The sequence below is a fragment of the Colobus angolensis genome, unplaced genomic scaffold (genome assembly GCF_000951035.1).
Source record: "Colobus angolensis palliatus isolate OR3802 unplaced genomic scaffold, Cang.pa_1.0 Scaffold175, whole genome shotgun sequence".
NCBI classification, from domain to species: Eukaryota; Metazoa; Chordata; class Mammalia; order Primates; family Cercopithecidae; genus Colobus; species Colobus angolensis.
Genome location: NW_012114877.1, coordinates 3,314,078 through 3,327,251, shown reverse-complemented (window position 1 = coordinate 3,327,251; position 13,174 = coordinate 3,314,078). Strand labels below are relative to the sequence as shown.

Sequence of the window (13,174 nt, the reverse complement as noted above, 5' to 3'; positions counted from 1 at the left end):
GGGGTGGCTCACGCCTGTAATCTCAGCACTTTGGGAGGCCGAGACGGGCAGATCACGAGGTCAGGAGATAGAGACCATCGTGGCTAACATGGTGAAACCCCGTCTCTACTAAAAATATGAAAAATTAGCAGGGCGTGGTGGCGGGTACCTGTAGTCCCAGCTACACGGGAGTCTGAGGCAGGAGAATGGCGTGAACCTGGGGGATGGAGCTTGCAGTGAGCTGAGATTGCACCACTGCACTCCAGCCTGGGCGACAGAGTGAGACTGTCTCAAAACAGAAAACAAACAACAACAAAAAAAACTGTCTTACCTAATTGTCTTCCATAATATAAACACCCTTCCATTAAATCTTTTAAGTTGTTTTAGCTCATCTAGTGAAGTTGAAGTGCCTAGTATTTAGATAAGTTATTTTCTGTAGTCATGATTTAACAGAGTAGAACAAAATAAAGGAATTTTAAGTACTTAAAAAATAATGTTTTAAAAAATCCCTTCACTTTTGCTTACTAACTGCATGTTGGTATATAAAATAAGACCTTTATCTCTTAAACAGTTCAAAATTCTCAAATCAGGTGTGTTTATAAACATTACTTGAAAAACTTACCTGGTAAAGCATGCCAAACAATCAGAAATCTATATGAGAATTCTTCATTTGGGGGGCTAATATCAAATTTAGTTTTTGTTTGCTTCAAAGTTACATATACACATAGTTTAAAAAATTAAATTGTCTACAAGCCTTACTTTGATAAATGGCAGGTCTGTCCTGTTTCTCCCTTTCTTCTACCCTTACCCCATTTCCCAGTCACTAAAGAAGGCACTTTTAACTGTTTAAGCTGTTTCTCTTGATATTTGGCTAAATACCACTAAATCTTAAGCTGCTTCTTCTTGACTTTTTGTTTTTAGACATATCTCTTGACTGTGCAAAACTAAGAATTTATCTGTCTTTTAATCTTGTTGCCACCAGTATTCTCAATACTGCCTGGTACATTTCTAGTTTCCTGTTTTCCTTATATAATTACTTTATTTTAATTTTGTTTTGTTTAATATTTAGTACATTATTATGACTACATAAATTCTATTCACAGCTGAACCATATAGTATACTACAATAATTTTTCTTCCTGTATCACTTTAAAAAAATAATTTAATAATGCTCTTGTTTTTAATTTAATTTTATATGTACTGATAACCAGTTTATTTACAAATCCTTCCCAAGTTATTCAAATCTTCTTTTAGGACATTGAAACATTTCAGAGATTCCATCAATTTTATTTTTTGGGATCTCTCTTTTATGGCTTTCTGATTTGTTCTAGTTTGGGCCAGTTGTTCTTTAGGCTTGCTGCGCAGATGTTATTCTGGGATCTTCCTTTACCATCCTCTAGAGTAAGGCAAATTTCTGTAAAGTAGGCTTTTTAGACCATATAGCCTTAGGTGCATCTGCTTAACTTAGCTGTTACAGCACAAAAGCAGCCATAGATGATACATAAATCAGTCAGTGTGGCTGTGATCCAGTAGAACTTTATGAACACTGAAATTTTAATTTCATCTAGTTTTCAGGTGTCATGGAATATTCTTATTTTTATAAGAATATTTTTATTCTTAGAAATCACTCAAAAATGTAAGAACCATTCTTAGTTCTTGGGCCATATAAAAACAGGTGTCATGCTGAATTAGGCCCATGGGCTATATAGTTTGCTGACCCCTGCTTCAGGGAATTCACTTTGTCTCTTTTGTGTTGGATCCCCTGGTTTTCTGGATATTATGTCTTTCTTTTTCCTACTTCACATTCTTATTTTGATTGATCATATCTTCTAACAGCTTCCTAGAAATATTTGAGATCTTAAATGACTGAAATCCATTATTCTATCTTCACATTTAATTAATAACATTTATAATTTTGAAGACATTTCTCCATTGCCTGCTAGCTTCCAATGTTATTACTGAGAAGTCTGATGACATTCTCATTGTCAATCTTGTATTTTTTTTTTTTTAATCTAAGATCTGTTAAAATTTTTTCTTTTTTTTGGCCTAGGGCTCTGAAATTTCATAATAATCTTCTTTTATAGACATGTAGGTCTATGTATTTTTATCCATTGTGCTTGGTATTCCATGGATCTTTTCATTTCTGGAAACTCAAGCTCTTCAGTGGTAAGTTTTCTTGAATTTTTCTTTCTTCCTTTTTTTTTGAGATGGAGTTTAGCTCTTGTTGCCCAGGCTGGAGTGCAGTGGCGTGATCTTGGTTCACTGCAACCTCTGCCTCCCAGATTCAAGCAATTCTCCTGCCTCAGCCTCCCAGGTAGCTGGGATTACAGGCATGCACCACCACGCTTGGCTAATTTTTGTATTTTTAGTAGAGACGGGGTTTCACCTTGTTAGTCAGGCTGGTCTCGAACTTCTGACCTCAGGTGATCCACCGGCCTCGGCCTTACAGGCACAAGCCACCGAACCCGGTCTCCCCTCTCCTCCCCTCCCTTCCCTTTCCCCTTCCTTCCTTTCTTTCTTTTATCCTTCCTTCCTTCCATCCATCCATCCTTCTGAAAATCCATTTTCTTTTTCTCTTTTCTTCGAGGAAACTTCAATTCCTTTATAAATTTTCCAAGATCTCTCGGAAATTCTAAGAGGATTTTCAAGACTTCTTTCTTGTTCTCTGATTTTTTTCTTAAGCATCCTGTTCTTCTTTCATGGTTATAATAAATTCTCATATCTCTCTGAGGTATGATAAAATCCGGCTGCCAGCATTCTGAGAGTGGAATACAACAAGAGGGCTGGGGGTTTTAAAGTTCATTATGCAAACTTTCATTTAATTTCCCTATTTTTAGTATGATAACTTCTATCTCAATTGTGCCTGGGTTCCTGCAGTCATAATTCCCCATATTTTACCCTCTCCAGAGAATAAACATCTTATCTTCTCCTGAAACTAAGGAGAGGCAGTTGTCTAGCTGCATGAAATTGAGGAAAGAATAGCTTTATGTTCACCTCTTCACTTCCAGAGTGCTTTATGATGTCAATTTCTGGGTCTTTTAGGATTGTTTTTCTGAAGCACATTAGGTTGCTTCTTAGCTATTCCCACTGCCCATTTAAGATTCAGCTTTTTGCAGTCTTACTGCTTGTTCATCTGCTTTCCAGTTTCCAAAATTTTGTGACTTCATTCCTTCTCTCATTGTTATTCCTTGGTGGGCTTATGTTTTAAGGACTGTCTTCCATCATTAGTGGGGTTGAGGGAGATAAAGGAGATACATCGAAATGTTTAATTTGTTGCCTTAAACTAGATCAATTTTATGTGAGAATTTACCCCCTTAAGAAAACTTAACTTTATATATTTTAGTCAGATGTCACTTGGTTTATAAAATACGTTTCCTTGGGAGGCATAGGTATGAAAATTTCGTTAAATCCTCAAGGGGTAGTAGTGAGTTTGGTTTCATATACTTCTGACAGGTACCTGGAGTTATGTGTCCTAAGTTTTACATATATTAAATCTATAATAGTGGAAATCTATAGGAGTTGTTCTAAAGTACATTATGTGTTATTATATTATCATGTAAGATAGTCTGTATTAGTACAGTAGTAGGTTTAGCTGACATTGACAAAAATCTTCAAATAGCAGTGGCTTAAATAATATACAGATGTATTTCTTTCTTATATAAATGAAATCCAGAGGGGATCAGACCAGGGTTTGTAAAGAGACCCAAGATCAACAGGAACTAAGCTCCTTCTATATTGTTGCTCTGCCATCCTTAAGCTGTGAGTTCCTCCTCATGGTCCAAAATGGCTACTTGAACTCCAGTCATTGTATTCTAATTTCAGCCAGCAGGTAGAAGGAAGGGAGAAAGGTCACATCCCTTCTTTTTAAGAACACTTTTTTTTTTTTTTTTTTTTTAGAGAATTGGATGCATTACTTCTGCTTATATCCCACTGGCCAGAAATCCATCATATGGCTATATCTAATTGTAAAGTAGTCTGGAAATGTGGTCTTTATTGTAGTTAGCCCAGCAAAAAAAACTGGGTGTCCTTTTACAAGGAAGAAGGAGGGAATGAATACTGGGAGGTAAACAGTAACTTCTACCACAGTATCTAAGATTTGGTATGTAGGAATAGGATCCCATAAGGACATATGGTTCCTGGAAGTAGAATGCACTGCAGAACAAAAAGAAGAGGCAAAGAGGAAGAAAGTAGAGTTTTATGAGTAGAGTAGAGGATATGAATTATCCAGCCAACTATGTTAAGTAAAAAGGGCCTCACAATAAGGGAGGAAAGGAAACTGTGTTGAGATAAAGAAAGCCCTGAATTGGCCGGGCGCTGTGGCTCACACCTGTAATCCCAGCACTTTGGGAGGCTGAGGTGGGCAGATTACCTGAGATCAGGAGTTCGAGACCAGCCTGGCCAACATGGAGAAAACTCGTCTCTACTAAAAATACAAAACTTAGCTGGGCATGGTGGCAGGCACCTGTAATCCCAGCTACTTGGGAGGCTGAGGCAGGAGAATTGCTTGAACCTGGGAGGTGGAGGTTGCAGTGAGCTGAGATCACGCCACTGCACTCCAGCCTGGGTGACAAGAGTGAAACTCTGCCTAAAGAGAGAGAGAGAGAAAAAAAAAGCTGTAATGAAGGGTCTGAAGACAGGTGCTACTCTTGGTTCTTATAATTATAATTCTGTGCTATTATGCAGCTCTCTTAACTCCTTTCACCTTAAAAAAAAATCACTGTGTTGAGGACCATCTAGTAGTGAATGCAAAGACAGTAATGCCCTGGGAGGTGGGGTTAGTTTCATGTCCATAGGTTTGCTCTGCAGAACTGGATCTGTGGGATCCAGTTAAATTTAAGAACATGGGCTAAATTCTCAGTATTTTAAACACAACTTCTTGTTTTTTACTTAACATAATTAGCTGAATAATCTTGGAAAGTTTTCTTAACTACTCTTGGTCTTACTTTGCTTATCCATGAAATAGGATATTAGACTCCCAATTCCCAAACTGCGACCAAGGTGCCTTGGGGTGCTACAGTTCACTCACAAGGGTGTTGCAGGACATTTTAAAATTTCAAGGGAAATAGAATGATACTTGAAGTTTTTCAGACACCAGGCAAAACAACAGCTTGCAATAGTTCACAACATTAGCTCACACTACATGTCTTTCGATGCCATCTCTTTGTAAAGCTGGATTTTTGGCCATTGCTGTGATAAAAAACAAGTACTTCTTAGAAATCAGTGTGGAATGAGAAAGAAGGGAGTGCAATTTAATTCCAAGGTTTGAAATGTGAGTGCTGAACAGGGGTACGTATCTCATTAGGAAGTAATCGTGGCTGTTTAGAAGTTAAGTAAAAACATGATTTGCTTTTAATTTGTTTGTGTGGCTATGTGTGTGTGTGTGTGTGTGTGTGTGTGTGTGTGTGTAAGACCACCCCCTAAGTTATTAGAACCCAAACACTTAGTAACTGTTTGGACCTAACTACTTAATTAATGAGACTGTTATTTCTTTTGGCCTAGGGACACTATGAAAAAATTACTAAGACATTTATAGTGGTATGACCTGGGAAAGTTTGGGCACCTCTGGTCTAGATAATCTTTAAGATTTTTCCCAAATTGCCTTATTTTACAGCACCTTCCAGCCCCAGAACTATCCCTAGAAAATGATGAACAGGCTAATGCCTGTTAGGATGTTACAGGAAAGAGAAAGCTAGAATGTGACTCAGAGAAGTAGCCTGGGCTGCAGTGCACACCTAAGCGTAAGGACAGTCTAGTTCTGACAACTTTTTCATGGGAGTGCGTGGAAAGTCTCTTTCTAGACCACTGTTTGATCACAATTTGGATCATCTTAGGGGAGTATGTGCCCCAAAGAATTTTCTTCCTATTTTTAAATTTGGAGTTAGGTTACTAACTATTAAGAATATCTCTCTCTTGCTGAGATAGCTTACCTACTGGGTCACGAGATAGATTCTCGGTCAAGGGGTTGTTCCTGGCAAGTTAAACTGGAACTTGGAATACATTTTCACATAGAACAATGTTACGAATATTTTATATAGTTCAATCAGTCCAATTTATAGCATTTATCAAATGTTCAGGAATATGTTTATGACATTTAGATTTTTGGCTTTCTGTGGATGAAACATCCAAGTGACTTACCAAAATCTTTTCCTGGAAATGCTTGTTAAACAAACTGATTGCACCGTGAGAAGCTTTCTTACAGTACCTTTTCCAAACTATTAACTTTATGAAAGAGGCCAAATTCCCTAGAGCAAACAACCAACCAGAACTCTGGAAAAACCAAACAAACTTTAATGTTCAGATATGCTGACTGATTAGAAAAAGAAAATTGTGTTTATATCAAGAAAGCTTTGAATGGTTTAATGAAAATATTAATAATAATGAGTTGCTAAGTTGCTGCAGGTTTAAGAAGCATTCCTTTGAATTGGTTTCTTAATCATGTAGGAAATCATTCTGAATGCAGAAACCATTCTCTTGTATACAGCAGTTTAGTCAGTGAGGAAACAAGAAAATTAGGTGTCCTTTCTCCAAATTAAACAAATAATGCCAAGCAGATTTGGATGCGCAACCCTAAGCAGACACAGATGTAGGGCAAATATTTTCACCATGACCATTCTGCTGTTTCTGATTATGGGTTGGAATTTTAGATGTCATAAATGAAGCATCTTTTTTCAACTGAATCAATGTGGCTAAGAATAAACATAAATAGGGTTCATATGATGAATCCTAGGTTTCTCATTTAAAATTATTTAAATTTTTTCCTGAGATGTCTATTTTCCCATATTATTATTATTATTATTATAATTATTATCATTTGAGATGGAGTCTCACTCTGTTGCCAGGCTGGAGTGTAGTGGTGTGATTTCGGCTCACTGCAACCTTCACCTCCTGGGTTCAAGTGATTCTCATGCCTCAGCCTCCCGAGTAGCTGGGACTACAGGTGCGCGCCACCACCCCCAGCCAATTTTTGTATTTTTAGTAGAGATGGGGTTTCTCCATGTTGGCCAGGATGGTCTCGATCTCTTGACCTCGTGATCTGCCTGCCTCAGCCTCCCAAAGTGCGGGGATTACAGGCGTGAGCCACCGTGCTCTTCCTATTTTTCTCATACTTATAGTAAACCTGGTACTTTCTTATGCTAACGAGAAAGATATGGAAGTTTGACATATCTATAAATATCTTATTACATGTGTAATATATTTATATACCCTATACTGAATAAACATTTTTTTAGGAGAAACATTGTGTTGCAGTTAAAATAAAAAGCACTACATTTGGAGGATCAGCTCTTTGTAGTCTATTCTGCTACATACTAGCTATTATCTTTGTCAAGTAATTTACCTTTTCTGCTTGTTTCCTTATCTATAAAGCACTAAAATTGATTTTGAGGCTGGTCACAATGGCGCACGCCTGTAATTCCAGCATTTTGGGAGGCTGAGGCAGGCGGATCACTTGAGGTCACGAGTTTGAGACCAGCCTGGACAACATGGTGAAATCCCATCACTACTAAAAATACAAAAATTAGCCAGGCCTGGTGGCAGGCGCCTGTAATCCAACCTACTCGGAAGGCTTAGGCAGCAGAATTGCTTGAACAAGGGAGATGGAGGTTGCAGTGAGCTGAGATGGCACCACTGCACTCCACCCTGGGCAACAGAGCCACAGAGCCAGACTCCATCTCAAAAAAAAAAAAGATTTTGATTGTATGTAGTACATATCCCATATACTAGTTCTTTTTTTTTTTTTTTTTTTTTTTTTGAGATGGAGTCTCACTCTGTTGCCCAGGCTGGAATGCAGTGGCGTGATCTCATCTCACTGCAAGCTCTGCCTCCCTGGTTCATGCCATTCTCCTGCCTCAGCCTCCCGAGTAGCTGGTACTACAGGTGCCCACCACCATGCCCAAGTAATTTTTGGTAGTTTTGGTAGAGACGGGGTTTCATCTTGTTAGCCAGGATGGTCTCAATCTCCTGATCTTGTGATCCGCCCGCCTCGGCCTCCCAAAGTGCTGGGATTACAGGCGTGAGCCACCGCGCCCCACCTATACTAGTTCTTAAAATTTCACATTTAGTATTCAGGGGTTCAGTATGAAGCCAGATATTTATATATTTTACTTGCTGGGTGTTTGCCTCCTCAACTCTTTTCTTCCAAGTTTATTTTCTAGAAATTCCTTGCTCAGGTTTGGAATGGGATCTATGGTGCTACCAGTTATTTAAAGGCTGTGAAGTGACATCAAAGGGTTGAGGAGGTAAAATGTATGACTAGGGGTTGCAATCCTGAATACATTCCACACATTGTCTTGCCACATTCACAGGGAGGCCTTTAATTAAAAGACTGAGTTTTACAGAATTGCAGAAAAAATTGCTTGGTCAGCAATATGCATGGGTAAATGTTCCTGATGTTGCTGCCTCTACCTCTCAACCATTTTCCCCTTATGTTTCTAACTGCCTGTTACTACTGACCTTGTAATAACCTCATATTCTTGATGGTTTGGCAACATTTAAGAATGAATGTTTCTAGAGGACATCAATGGATTCCAAAAGTCAAAAAATTCCCAGACACATTACAAGCTGGAACTAGTTATAGAGAGTTATTGGGTCCTTGAAAGACAGTATTACAGAATAAGAGGTAAATCCACCCTAATCCTGGGGTGCTATATAATGCAGACAAATACAGGCCTCAGCTTCCAACAAAGCAATAAACATATATAAGGAAATAATTATAAATATCACTCAAACATGGCATACACTAAAAGAAAACACAGTGATGCCTGCTGAACCTAAAAGTGATGTTTTAAAAACCAGCTCATTTACTATAAATACTATGAATTGGATTCTGCTAGTATGAGTAAAAACTTGCATTACACATCCCAGGGACCCAAAACATGAAAGCTTTAGCTGTCTTGGGATTAATCAAGATCATACCAGCAAATGTGCAGTCTTTTTGCTGTGTGTGTTTTTTTTAGTGATTTGCCTTCTTGGCTTACTCACTAAGGTTTGCCTGTTTTTCCTCATTCTCTACTGTGTCTTTACACAGTGCTGTCTCTGACAGCAAGCTGGATAAATCATCAGTTGCATGCTGATGAGCTGGTTTGCCTTCTTTTGCCAGATTAAATCAGGACAGCCTTCAGTTTGAAAAAGGAGAAGATAGTCTGTGCGTTAACCTCACACCTTCCCTTCCTTTTCTTTATCTGAGGGCTTTTCCATTCCAAAACTCTCCTCTGCTGTGTCCCTAATTTAGGACATGTCCTTTTCTTCATCTTTTCTGCCAGGAGCATAACTGTTTCATTGTTCTACCAACTTGTTTTCTTGATTGTTTTTATTGATCTTATTTTGTACAAAACTTTATGAAAAGTGAAGTAGAAAGTCTACTCATTCACATTCTGAGACAAAAACTCATGTTTACAAATTCAATTTTTATGTAAGATGGTAATAACAGGGAGAAAAAGATCTATAAACTCGCATTCCCAAAGTTGTTTTGAGAAACACATTCCAGAACCTTTAATATGCTAATGTACATTGTAAATCTCCATGAAAAGGATATTGTGTACTGCATTTCCCAAACTTTAGATGATCAATCCTTGTTTCCAAAGGATTTTCAATACAGTAGTGTTTCCAGGCACAATACTCTATTAGAAATATCATATTCCACTTTCTTACAACTTATGTTATAGTTTTATATGAAATTTGGTAATTAGTCATTATTTTAAGGAACCCCAGATCTCACATCTTTTTTTTTTTGAGACAGAGTCTCGCTCTGTTGCTCAGGCTGGAGTACAGTGGCACGATCTCAGCTCACTGCAAGCTCCGCCTTCCGGGTTCACGCCATTCTCCTGCCTCAGCCTCTGAGTAGCTGGGACTACAGGCGCACACCACGACGCCCGGCTAACTTTTTGTATTTTTAGTGGAGACGGGGTTTCACCGTGTTAGCCAGGATGGTCTCAATCTCCTGACCTCGTGATCCGCCCGTCTCGGCCTCCCAAAGTGCTGGGATTACAGGCGTGAGCCACCGTGCCCAGCACATCTTTTTAATAGTGATCTTTGTGGGGGAAGTTGGCCTGAGAGTTCATGAGGATTCATTGCAATTTGAATACATTAAAAAAATTTAACCTCCTAGAAACCTGTAAATATCTATTTAGATAGGACAACTTGCTTCCACTTTTATCTTCATTTCTACCTTAAAAAGTTTAGAGAGAGGTATGAATAGACTTCAATATTTTTTATATTCTTATTTATTTAATATTTTATGTACAATGGAAAGAAGGAGGCCATGGATATAAATGCTGAATTTTACCTGCCAATATGAGTCTTGTGCTTTGTCAATATTTCAGAACACTGCTCTTGGGGCTGAACATGTCACATTAGTATACAATGAAGCTTCCTTTCTGTCCCAAAATACGTTCTGTATCATGACTACATCCCAGTCAAGGCCTCAGTCATCAACTTTAAACCTACAAGGTCACCTGGTCATCTTGTGATTACAACAGCAGCTTTACTGCTTGTAATTGTCTTACAGCTGTGGCAGGTCAATGGAAAAATGTTCTTTAAACACCATAAGCATCTGATTGTGCAATACCTAAATGAATGTCATTGATTATTCACACTGCTGGCTGGTCAAAGCTGGGGAAGTAATTAGGGCTTTCTGTGTGGATTATCCACTGAGAAAAGGTCAAATAACTACAAACAGTGCCAACAGAGAGGAGCCACCAAGGACTGCAGCATCCATGATCAGTTAAGAAATGCTAAAGCAAGGCTTAATAATGATGTGCTTATGCCAGGTTCTACAGAATGTGATCATTCTGTCATAGAAATCCAATGAACCATGAGTGATGGCTACTTTTTCCCTGGAAGCACTGCTTTAGGTCCCTGATGCCTATCAAACAGGTTTGTCAGAGAAACCAGACTGAGAAGAATTTAAAAAGCATGGCTTTCCCTCTTGTCCTTTTTCTTTAAGTCAAGAATAAAGGACTTTTGGCTAACAACCATTCTTCTTATCTCCCCTTTAAAAGCATCACAGTAATACTGTTTTCGATATTTTTTGATAAAATATCCCATCAAATGGCTCGTGTTGTGGGAACCTGAAACCATTCTTTTGCTGATTTAAATTAGGAGCTTGGAAAAAACCCTCTTTGAACTATAGTTCTATTTATAGTAGTATAATGCTGAAAACATGTTTCACTTTGCTGAAGGGGCTTTCATATTTTCCAAAGTTTAAGATATTTCTGCTAAATCCACCTAGTCATACTTTGAACTAACCTCCATTCTTCATAATGTTTGAAATTCTCAAGTTAAATCTTCATTGTTTTAGTTTAAATTTTGGTTTTTATCAAAATGAAGATATTCTAGGAAAGCCAACCATTTAGCCATTTTTCATCCAAGCATAAATAAAACAATTTGAAAGTCAGTTTTGAGAAGGCATCAGGGAAATGATATTCGGGAAGTAAAATAAGTGGTTGGAGGGACCCAAAACAAACATTTTTGGGTTGCTTCTTAACAATGCATGAATTATACTAGTATAGTGGGGGGAAAAATGCCGAGAATTAATTGAGAACACCAACTTTGTGAGGGTTCAAATCTTGGTTCTATCACTTACTCTGTGATATTAGGCAAATCAATTACTCAAACTTTCTCAGCCTTAGCAGTGGGTAGACAGAATTTTTAAAAAACAATCTTTTATCAGAAGCCAGTGAAGTAGCAGGTAGGAGATGAACAAACCAAGAAAACAGGGACTCTGAAAACAACTCTGTCCTTGTAGAATCACATCTGTCAGGGCCTTCTAAGAAATAAGAGTTGTGACCAATGATCCTCATATGGGGACAGCTCCTTGGGCCAAACTGCTGAGTTAGGCTTTGGGTTCTCTGGTCTCCATTGCCTATCCTTACTACACTTGCTTTAAATCTGAGTTTCCAGAATCTATGAGACTTCAGTCCTGTTTGATTATAGCTTAAGCTAGAGAGAAAAATCTTCAAATCTAGGGGTGGGATTTCAGGTAAAATAACAAAAGAGATATTTTGAAGCAGGTACCCCAACTCAATTTCCCAGTTAACTACCACCCTTTTTTCTCTTGTCTCAAACTGGAAGTCTCCTGGGTTGACAGAAAGAATTGTAATGAGAATAAAATGAGATAACATATGTGAAGTACCAGCACAGTGCCTGGTATGTAGTAAGGCTCAAGAATGGAGATATATATGTGCTAGAAGCCTAGGAGAGACAGAAAAAAAATGCTGTTAAAATATTGATATATTTGTGTTTCTGAAGTATTATTTTTAAAATTTTGTAAGTTCTGAATGATAGAGTTGTGAGAGTTGTCTGCTATTCTGTATGAATTCCCTCCACTGATCATTTAAATGAGGGATTATCTTGTTTTCCCCTTTTAGACTGAGGATTAATTGTTGAAAGCAAAGATGGAATATATAGTGGTTCTGGAAGTTAGACTATCCAAGGTACATATTTTTCTATATTTTGTAACAAAGAAATTTTCATTGCTTAGCAATAAGAGGAAAAGAAAATAGAAACAATGTGGTTTAAATGGTGAGTAAGTAAAAAATTTATAATTCAGGTTTCTATTATCTTTAAGAATATATTAAAGATCAAATAAAAATGTTTTAAATATTTTGTTTTAGTTCACAAATAGGATGAAAAAATTTATATTTTATATTTGCATTATTGTAATTTATGAGAAGAATGCTGTCCTAGACAAAGGCATTTTTTTACCTTTGGACAGCCAGGGCAGTTTGTCCCTGGCTTTAATGGGCTGCAGTAATGGGAGCATGGTAAAGTGATTTTCTGTTGCCGCTATACCTGTTATGGTTTCTGGGGGCTGATGGAGCAGGTGAGTGCCTCAGGCCAACAGTGATAGAGTGATTGGGAGGAGCAGTGGGAAGGAAGAAAGAAAAGAAGAGGGAAGAAGCAGAAGAACCAGTTTTCATCTCAGCCTCATCTCATATTAGTCTTCTAGCCCCAAAAACATTGTAAAAGGAGGAGGTTTGGTGGTGTTGTTTTGTAACAGCTTTGTTGAGATATAATTCACATACAATAAAATTAATCTTTTAAAAATGTACCGGGTATGGTGGCTCATGCCTGTAATCGCAGCACTTTGGGAGGCTGAGGCAGGCGGATCACGAGGTCAGGAGATTGAGACCATCCTGGCTAACATGGTGAAACCCTGTCTCTACTAAAAAAATACAAAAAATTAGCCAGGTGTGGTG

At 38.0% G+C, this 13,174-nt stretch overlaps 1 protein-coding gene across 1 annotated transcript in view; it reads left to right on the top strand.

Moving 5' to 3' along the window:
• Positions 1-13,174, top strand: part of SKAP2 (src kinase associated phosphoprotein 2) — a 336,690-nt gene that overhangs the window by 52,138 nt on the left and 271,378 nt on the right. The window lies entirely within an intron of this gene.